This window comes from Trypanosoma cruzi, genomic scaffold, assembly GCF_000209065.1.
Source record: "Trypanosoma cruzi strain CL Brener 1047053516805 genomic scaffold, whole genome shotgun sequence".
NCBI lineage: Eukaryota > Euglenozoa > Kinetoplastea > Trypanosomatida > Trypanosomatidae > Trypanosoma > Trypanosoma cruzi.
The window spans coordinates 1-10600 of NW_001849494.1; the positions used below are offsets into that span (position 1 = coordinate 1).

At 53.5% G+C, this 10600-nt stretch overlaps 3 pseudogenes, besides 4 other annotated features; all 3 read right to left on the reverse strand.

Moving 5' to 3' along the window:
* Positions 1-8784: a sequence feature (areas not merged during assembly with more than two copies in the genome that could not be assigned to a particular haplotype).
* Positions 250-270: a sequence feature (AT_rich).
* Tc00.1047053503845.60 lies at positions 334-2580 on the reverse strand (annotated as a pseudogene).
* On the reverse strand, positions 3795-6644 carry Tc00.1047053503845.30 (annotated as a pseudogene).
* On the reverse strand, positions 7111-8796 carry Tc00.1047053503845.20 (annotated as a pseudogene).
* Positions 8785-9008: a sequence feature (haploid, non-Esmeraldo-like haplotype).
* Positions 9009-10600: a sequence feature (heterozygous, non-Esmeraldo-like haplotype).

Here is a 10600-nt window from a genome sequence, read left to right on the forward strand (position 1 = left end):
TTGCTGCACATCTTAAATCCCTTCTTCACCGCACCATCGTCGTGGAGCTCAATACCGACTGCACCTGTCGTCGGCCGACGGAAACGCTAAAGACATCCCGCCAATCTCAAAATATTCCACTATATAAAACTAAAAAAAACAAGCATATAAAATAAAGCAAAAACAAATACCCCGCGGTGCATTCCCGGGAGGGAGAGCACGCCTTTAAATAAATAATTGCACAGGCGGAAAAGGGATATTCAAACCAAGAATAAAATATATAAAATAAAAGTTACACCCAAGCAAAACGTCAATTATTTAGGAAGGCGCGTGGAGAGGTACATATTGCACCCACTAGAGGCAGGGGTCCCGCCGCGTTACGCCCCGTAGAGGGCCGCACAGTCCCAGCAGCAGCAGCAGCACCCGCAACACGCCCCCACGCACGGAGCCTTCGCTCTTCTTGACCATTTTTAGTTCACCGACACTCAGTGGGCGGTTGTACAGAAAGACTTTCGTCACTGTCACATCGCTGCTGTTGATGTCTCCCTCGTCGCCCCCAATGTAGAAGAATGAGACTTCAGCCCCCGCGTCTCAGGTGTTCGTATCTTCTCTGGGCTCCCACAATCACGCCATTCACGTACACACATCCCCTGTGGCCGTCCGGCAGCATGAGCACCACTTGGTATTTTTTCCCCGGCTCCCAAGTGCTGCCCGATGCTGTTTTTATTCCGTAAAACACTGTCTCCCACCTACCGTCCGCGTCGTGCGACAGCCCAATGAAGCTCGTGCTGACGGGTGCATCCAGACCCGCACCCGGTAGAGGAGTGCCCAACTTCGAAAGAATTTGGATCATCACCGTCGCCACAATAGTGAAATCACAGCTTACAAAGGTGTGCGGCCCATTATGCTCCCGGCTGCTCACGGGCCATACTGCCCCAGACCCAGGCCCCGTGAATTTGAACCCATCTTTGGCCTTTATTGCATTCTTCGTCACAATTGCATTCACGCAAAGGTAATCGTCGATCCACGTGTCACCATCGGACGATGCGTTGAAAATGAAACCAACCAGACCCGCCGTGGGTGTGAACAACTCAGAGGAGGAATCCAGCTGTGCCCAACTCTTCAAGACGTAATTGAACATCTGTAGCCCCTCCGTTAGTGGGACAAGTGAAATGTTGTTGCTTGCTTTAATAATACCATCCTGTAAAATGTGCAACGCACCATCCGAGTGCAGCAGGGCGTGGAAAAGTTCCAAGTTATCCTCCATGGCAACGGGTCCAACAGAAAACGTGCGGTTGTTATCCGTGACCCAAAGATGGAACACATTTTCCCTTTTTCTCCCCCAAGGCGTACCTTTTCCAAGTGTACAGCACCACCTTCCTTCCCTCAATGTTCGCGGTGATAGGGGCTTCCACAGGCAAATTGTCTTCCCGAAAGACTCCCAATTGTGAATTGACCCACACGCCTGAGAGTGTCCCAATGGCCTCCGTCCGCATTGCCCCCATGTCATGCGACTAAAACAAACTCTGGCCATCTTTGCACTGAACGATCATAAAAATTTGTCTCCTATTTCATTCGGTGATGCGGGGGGTTAAAGCATTCCGCAGGAGAAATGCCCTCTGGGAACACCTAGGTATTGCCGTTGTCCGTCGAGTAAATAATCATGGACTAAACGTCAACTTCATTTTTTTCATTCATCGCCATCAGAGAAAACACAATGGTGCCATCCTCCATCAGAACACCCGAGCCACCAGAAGCAATATAATCCGTCAAGTTACCTTTGTGAGCGGCTAAAGTACTCCCGTTCAACGGAGACTGGATTTCGCCCCATTCGATCCGTTTACTCTGCTCGCTGTCCGTGGGATTCGTGACCTCACCAACAACCAGTTTTAGTTCCAAGCTGCCCTCTTTCCAACTCCCATTTACATCGGACAAGGCAGTGCTTCCCACAAGAAGAAACACCTTATTGCCCTTCATGGTTGTTGTGGGGTGGCGCACAACATTCAAGCTCCCCTCTCCCTCCGCTTTACCAAGCACAGTGTGTGCACTCCATTCTTCCTTTTTGACCTCTCCAACAAGAGTGGGCCATTCCCACGCAGAGTCGATGTACTCCGCAACAACATCAGAAGACGGCTTAGTTGATTCGGTATGGGTTTTTTTGGCATTTATGTGACCTTCAGCAAAAGCAGCAATTACTCCACCAGCACTGACGAGAGAGGGTGAAACAAATGAATCCCTCCGACCTGAGTCAGTAGTCCCCGTCTTCGGCAGCACCTGCGTCTTCTGCGGCACAAAAAGATCGACCCGTTGCAGCCCCTCAACACCCCCTGAAGCACTCCCCTCTCCAGCAATGGCACCCGTCAATGCCGACCCAGGAGTTGAAGCATCAGCATTACTTCCCACCTGAGCGGTCGCAGCTCCACCACTGTAACACATCAACAAGACAAGAAGGAGAAGCAGCACCGCGGAAGCAAACACACGCCGGGACATGTTGGGTCTCTGCGGCTCACTTTCTCTTCCTTCCCTCCTTCCGCTGGATCCGGTCACGCGGCGACGGTTGTGTGTGCGGGGTGCCTTCACAGCAGCAGCACGTGAGAGCATATAAATATTTGTGTGTGCTGTTGGTCCTTTCAGTGCCTTTAAATTTCACAGTAGCGATTAGCGCTTGTTTTCTTTCCTTCCTAGCGTGTCTGTGTTCAATAAGTGGAGAGTACAGCAGCAACAGCGGCAATACATCAGAAAGGTCAGTGAGGAGCAGAGCAGAGCACCCACGCAGAGAGCGGGGCAAGAGAAAATCCGGAAGGGACGGCACGGAGAACCATCGCCCACAGAAAAGAGCAGCAACACGGCAAGCCACGGCGGGCCGTCGGTGTGTGCGGGTCAGCCCTCACGCGGTGCAACACGCCACACCCAACAGGAAATGACAGACAGAGAGGCGGAGAGAGAGAGAGAGAGATGGATGCCGTCAAGAGGCACTCACGATCAACATGTCCCGTGAGCATGCGGCCACTCCACGCAGGAACACAGAAGAGGATGACAGAGGAAAAAAGCAAAAGGCAGCACAAACACACGGAGGGAACAAACGACAGGCGGGAAAAGCACCGCCACGGTCCTCGCCCTGGCCGGCAACTCCACACCAGCCATCACACACAAACACCATCGCAGTGCTGCCAGTCCGCGAACGAGAGGATTCGGCCCTCCACAAAAGGGAGGCACACACCGCCAGCAGTCACACACAATGGACGAGGAGAAGAAGTGACCCACCGCCATCACCGCCTCCAGTTCAGTCCCACGGACAACGGGATACAGCCACAGCCCGCAGACAACAAACACAGCGCACGCGGAGCAAGCAATCACCCAAAGAGCCACACGCGGAAGCGATTCCTCATCCATCCATGACGCGGCGTCTCAGTCCACGCGGTCACACGGAGTGCAATGCTTCCTCAATAGAACTTGGTCGTCAATCCCCTAAGGACGCTTCTGTTAGTGATGGGCCTTAGAGCACAATAGAAGAAAATGGACAATGCAGTAACACAGTGACACCGCCAGCCACAATGATTCCCTCATACCGGGGCAATTCCCCAATTGTGCCTCGTATGCACACACACAATCAACATACCATATAAAAATCACCCAATGTTTTTCACCAGAAACCAAACAACTCCACTCCCCCCTAATTTCTCCTGTCACTGTTATGTTCGATAGTGTTGGACACTTTTGACACCTTTTTGTAATAATGTCACCTGGTGCTGGTGCACCCGCACCGTATGCACACACTCAAGTATCCAAAAATTTATATATCCCACAATATTTCTTTACCACAAATCAAAATTGCCCTTTCCCCAATTTGTTTTCCTATTTCGACGATTCTTCCACACTTCGGAGTGCTTCGTCTCTTCTAAATTCTCTGAAATGATATTGACACTTGGTACTGGCGTACCTCTTCCTCCCAGAACGCCGCTATTTCACGGCCTTCATCGTCGCTCACATTATTGGAATCGACGACATCACATCTCTGCCAGCCAGTCATCGGCGTGCTGTCTGCGTGCCGCACATAAATCATATCCCACGACATGTCTCGGGATAATTCCTCCCAACCATTAAAATATGCCGCCAGGCACTCAGCGAACTGCCTCACAGTGCTGGCGGTGGTGTGGTGCTCACACGCCGTAGCCATCCGCAGCCCAATCAGCGTCATTGGATTTGTGTCCATAAGAAAAAGGCGTCCACCAGCGAAAAGGTTGCACCCGCCGGTATGCACAACAGCGGATACTTTATATTAGTATTTGTATGGTATTCCATTGCAACCACTCCACATAAGACTCGGCGCGGTGCCCCTCAGAATTTGCCTCCAGCACCGCGCACTGTCCTCCACGGCGTGCTGGTGGCCTCAGTTCTTTGAGTTCCTCTAATAATGCACCGAAAAACTCCCCCAAACGTGAACACTCGCAAGCCAAACTTCCCATACGTTCAGAAAAAAGAGTATTCTCACCCCCAATACTAGCAACAGAAAAATATCCTTCTCACTCATCACGTTTCCCAAAATAGTGCGGTATTCGACGCTCGAGGCAAACAGATATCGGTGCATTGAGAAATACCTCAGCACCGACTTCTCCTCTTGTTCGGGCAACCCTCACGAGCTTTTGAGACGGATCCTCGGAATACCACAGTCTCACTCCCCCATGCGTAAAGTGCTTTTCACCATCCCGGGACTTGATCCCATCCAAGGCATCCTCAATGGCAGCAGAGTGCGCAATGAACTTATTCGCATCAAAGATGTGACGTGGAATCGGCCCCACTTTATCCATGCGTTCTTTGACCATCTTCCAGTATTCCGCCTGTTTCTCTTTGGTCTCTTCACGCTTCATCCATGCACACATCGCCTTCACATCCATCTCTTCGGGGCAATTCATGATGATTCGCTCGGCTCTTACATGCTTCTCCCAGTTATCATAGTTGCTTACCTTTGGCGATGACACCACAATCATGCCCCATTCATCAAAAAACGCAAAACAACTCGCTGGCCTTCCTTTCTCCGTCAAATCGTAGATAACATACCCCTTCATCTTCAAATGACGCAAATCATACAAAAAGTCCTCGAATGCTCCTCTACCCAGGTATTTTGTCACCGTCTTGATGGTCTTGTCAAACACGTACGTCGTATTTCCACCAAAACTGTACGCAACCGCTGGGAGTTTCTCGACGTCGTAGTGCAGCAGCTGGTAGAGGAGGTACGAGCCGGCAGCCATCGACTTCCCGATCCCGGGCGTCCCAATCAACACACGCCTCTTGGGCTTAAAGTCGGTTCGACCGTGACTGCTGGACCACTCGGTGAGATCGCCCTTGACGATCTGCCACACTCGATCCACCTCACAGTTCACATGGCAGTCATGGGTGGATTTATTCTCCTTCCACTTCCACGAGTACGGCCATGCCTTGTCCGAGGTGAGCACCATCAGCATGGGACGCGGTGCACCGGATTGCTCCACACCATCATCCTTTTCGAGAGAGTCGCCAACTGCCTTGTACGTCCATGACTGCAGTGGTTCCCCCTCCCTCACATCCATTCCCGTCCACTCGCCGCCAGGAACTTCCACGACATGATGCCACCTCGCATTGTGCACAGACTCGTAGCATCCCTCCAGGTACCTCGGTGCGCTCGACTTCTTTGGTTTCCTCGCTTCCTCGGCGGCTGCATCCAAAAACCTTTTAGTAGTTCCATGAACACTTGCCTTTACCTCCGCAGTAGCCACCAACCACTTCAGTAACTTGTCCACACCATTCTCGTAAAGCTTGTCTGCATCTTCCTCCATATCCATTTCATCCCGTACAGCCATCTCCATCCTCTTGTAACGATCGGATGCCTGTATTTCGCCCAATACTCCCGCATTACGGATATATTTATTGGGGTCCTTGAAAAACTCTTCCAACAAGACATCCCGATTGGCGCCCAAAGCGCCTCTGCCGTCCAATTCCATCGTAAGAAAATCATTCAGCTTCATTTTATTCACGCGAACCCTTCCCTCAAGCACCACATCTTTAATCCAAGTGGAAACGTTAATTCCCAGTTGTTGTCGTTCTCGCCTTGCCTCTTCTTCTGCCTCCCATCTCTCTTCTCTCAGTACCTGAGAGTAGGCTGTGGTTATTTTTGCCCTTGCAAGAGGAATGACCGTACTCTTTCTTTTAAAGTTACTCCAACGACTGAGAGTGACAATATGTTCTTTTTTAAGCTTATTTGAAGCCCCCAATAGCACGTAATACTCCTCACGCTCTTTTTTCAGCTCTTGGTATGACGACGATGCCTTTATTGTGTCCAATAACACTTCGTCTTGGATGAACTTATTGGGACTAATTAAAAACTCCTTCATCGTGACGTTTATATATAATTCCCCAAGGCCCCTGCCGTCAAAATAATTCTGAAGGAAGTCACTCAGCCACATTTTGGTGATGCGTTCCTTTCCCTCCAGCAGAATGTCCTTTACGGTGCTTCTCATGGTCCACTGTGGTTGCTGCGTTTCCTCCACTCTTATGTGGGTCGCAGCGGGTTGATCCGTCTCGTCATCGGACGACAGCCTTGCTCTCGTCTGGCAATCTCCTTGCGGCACAGTATATCCCTGACACTCGGTATTATCGTCACCCTGCACCCTCTTGCGCTTTCCAGGCATTGTTTCTCCTTGTCTTCGTGGTTGGATTGAGTTAAAGCTGAACACTAAACAAAAATCAAAGAAAGGGCATATAATAAAGAAAAAAGGAAAAGGAGAATACGCACAGACATGACTGACAGTCACGGCAAGAGAGTCATCCACACAGTGTGACAGCACAAGGTGAGTTCGGTTACGCAGCAGGAAGAAAAACACGTACAATTCAGCACAAAATAAAGGCACTGCAAACAACGCCAAAAAAGACACAGTGCAGTGGCGACTGAACCGAAGCTCCTCCCACGCGGACATCATGGGACGAAAGAAAGTCACAAGCTCAGTCGCAAAAAACAGAAACAAATCAAAAAAAAAATAAAGAGCGACGCTGTTTGTGCTGTGAGCGATGAGTGGCCGTGGTGCGCAGCACATCCGTGGCCCTGCGCCCTCCCCCATCAACCAGCACTGCAAACCTATCAATTCTACGTGTTGCACGTCACAGGAAAGCGTGATCAATTTTGCAGCTTGCACTCGAAGCATGGTCAAACAGGCTCTGTGCGTCTGGAATTGTGTCACCAGCCATGGGCTGCTACGGCGGTGCGGGTGGTCGGTACGACGACGCGACGGCGGTGCCTGAGGCGTACGACAACGAAGTCATGTCGTGGAGCTTCGGCGTATCCTCGTCGCTCTCCTCGTCATCGCGCAGCAGCGCCTCCAGTCCTCCACGCCGCGGCTCGCACAGCTCCTGCCAGTGGCGGTCCTCCGCGTACCACACAACGACGCTGTACACAGTGGCCGCAAGCAGCACAGTGGTCAGCAGCAGCACGATAGCCGCGTACGCCCTCGCACCGCCGTCGCTCAGCGCAAGATGGTTGGCCGCGCTCACCACGCACAGCGCCGCAAGCAGCACAAAGCTCGCCGTCTGCATCACCGTCAGGAAGGCCGAGCGCATCATGTTCGTGAAGGCAACCACGCCCGCGCCCGCAAGCAGCACAGCAGCCATGCAGAAGTACTGGACGTGGCAGTCTCCCACGGACGGGTGCACAGCCGCAATCAGGCACACCACACACAGCACCGACAGCTGGAACACGCACCAGTACACGTGGCTGCCCCTCATGTTCGTCAGCATGCCGCCGTACATCCGCTGCTGCGCCGCAGGGTGCCAATACCCGACGGGGTACAGCAGGCGCTCGTGCAGCGGCTTCCTCGAAAACTGCCAGTACCTCGTGAAGCTCGCGCCCGTGTGGCGGGCAATCAAGTAGCACACGCCAGCAGGAAACGCCGCACCGTACAGCACGCCAACGACACCAACCACGCGGTGCTGCATGCGGGCGCCGGGCATCGCCAGTGCAAACACGGAGCCAAAGAAGATGCCGAGGTGCATCGCGTGCGCCACAACGTACGTCAGGCTCGGGAATCGCATCGCCGCCCACGCACTCGCCGCGTCCACGGCGCGCCACCGCTGGAAGGCCGCCGTCACACCGCAGTGCACGCACCCGAACACAGCGGCAAGCAGCGCGTTGCCCACCACCATCCACAGCGGGTCAAGGGCAGCGAACACCGACAGGAAGTACGGCAGCGCAACGGTGCTCGCACGCTCCTGCGCCGAGGCGCATGGCATCCTCGCAAACACGCCGAGCGCCTGCATCTCCAGGATGGAGCCCAGACCGCCGGTCGCCACCACGGCAACAGCCGTCGCACCCGCAACAACGCCGTTGATCGCCGAGAGAGCGCTGGCTGCGGGCAACGTGTCAGACCTGATCGTGAAGGACCCAAGCAGCACACCCTTGCAGCCGCCGGACACTGCCGCAGCGTCGCAGCGAATGACTATCGTCTCGTCGGCAGCAATGAAGTAACCGCGGTGCACGGGCACAGCCAGCTCCAGGACGGTGGACGGATTCGTCGCGTTGCGCAGCATCGCTCCCCACGGACCACCAAACCCGCGCGGCTGTGCCGTCGACACCGGAACGAAGCTCAGGTGCGTGCCGAGCTGCGGGTCGCGTGCCCATCGAAACGGCGGCGGCAGCGCCACCATAAGCCGCGTCGGGACGGCGCTCCCACCGCCGCGGATGTCGTTCTGCGTCAGGCTCCCACTAGTCGCCGTCGTCGTCACGGTGAGTGTCGGGCACGCCACGTCGCTCCACCAAAACTTTGTGCACACCGACGCTGTATTCCATAACAATCCCGTGGGCCACCACATCGTGGTGCCGTAGTCTGGCAACTCGTATTGCCAGGGAATGCCAAAAGCCAGTAAAGTTTCCTTCAATGAGTCGTATTTGATGGCGCAGCGCCGACAGCACCTGCCAGCGCCCGGCCGGCAGCGCATTACTGTGGCTCAGCACAATAAAATGGGTTTGGGACGCGTGTTGCTGTGCCGTCAGTGGCACCATCCACACCATGTCGCTGCCGAGTGGAGATGTGGAAGAGAATCCCTGACCCTGTCTGCGGGGGGTTGCGGTGGAGTACCGCCGACCTCACTCTGGCATAACGTCTGGCGCTGAGCATGATGCTGCATAAAGAGAACGTGTTGTTTTTTGCGATGGGTGGGACGAAGATTTCTCTCACCCTGAAGCCACTATTTTAGACCTGCCGGAGCCAGCACCAGGGACCACAGCACTTCATGAATGACCTCAATGTGACAGGTGGGCGGGCAATGCCGGGGCCTCGGCCAGCCACACCCAGCGCAATCTGTCCGATGGTGAGAATGTCGCGACGCCAAAAATAGAGCCAGAATGCACGCACGTCGTAAAGCTTGAAACACAGCAGGAAGAAGGCCAAACCCGCACAGCGAATTTGCCTCCGAGAGCGACTCTCTCCTCGGCGCAAAAGGAGAACGCCGCCGAGAAACAGCGCACTGCGCGCCTAAAATGCTACGCACACATCCATTCATCAGCGTCACACTGTCGCCGATTCCACGACGGCAGAGGGTCAGGCCGCCGAAAAAGTGCACGTTGCCCGGCGAAGACACTCCGATGGGATCACCACCGCTCGAATTTCTCTGCCCAGCATGCGGCTTTCGGCGCCACGGCAATGACGGACTGACCCGCCACCGCACGGCACGCCACGGGCATCAACCAGACATCGTGAAAATTAACCAACGTGAACTGAGCGAGGAGACAAGTCCGCACCTACTCCGCTGCCCAGCTCTGCAAGCACCTATACAAAAGCTTGGAGTAGACGCTTGGGAAATGAGGAAACTGTGCTCCACCAAAAGTTTATCGCAGTTTCTCTTCAGGGTTTAAAGACTCTGCTCCCAGCAGTACCTCTGCGGGGCGAAAAGACACGAAAGCTCTCGCAGATGCGCAACAATTGTGTGCTTCACGTATTCCGCTGCAGCTCCCCCTCCGGGGGCTGGGGCTCTTCCTCCCACCTCCACACAGCAGTGCCGACGTGCTCCACGGTGGTGATCGGCGTGAGGGCCATCGTATTTATGCGATAAAACACGAAAAACCCTCTCCTTTTTCTTTTTATTCTGAGCAGTGCAGCCTCCGAATTCGGCATGATGCATCATGATTGGTAGTGTTCTCACTCCCTCATAACCTCTGACAAAAGTTGACACTGGCAAAAAGTAATTTTGTTGCTTTTTTATGGAGGGGAAGGTATCACATTTTGTAACACTCCTGTCGGCATCATTTCTTTTCCTAGTTCCTCTCAATCCATCAGCTCCAGCAGAGTGGGGTACTCCTCGCAACCTGCCAGATGGTTGAAAGAAGCAACCACAAAATAAAAGCTTTTCTCCATGTTATTCGATTGGCCTCAAAGAATTTTCCTTTGATGCGCCTCTACACCTCGGTATAATCACACACAACCAAACAAAAACAAATGCAAAGATTTTTTGGCTCACAGCAAACGAGGCCTTTTGTGGAAACCCACTGCTTGCATTGTTTGCACCACGCAATGTGCTCTTTAACCGTAGAAGCTGTGCGTGCACAAAAGACACGTGCAGTCCCATGGCTCCCAACGGGAACAATTCACCTCGGCACAAT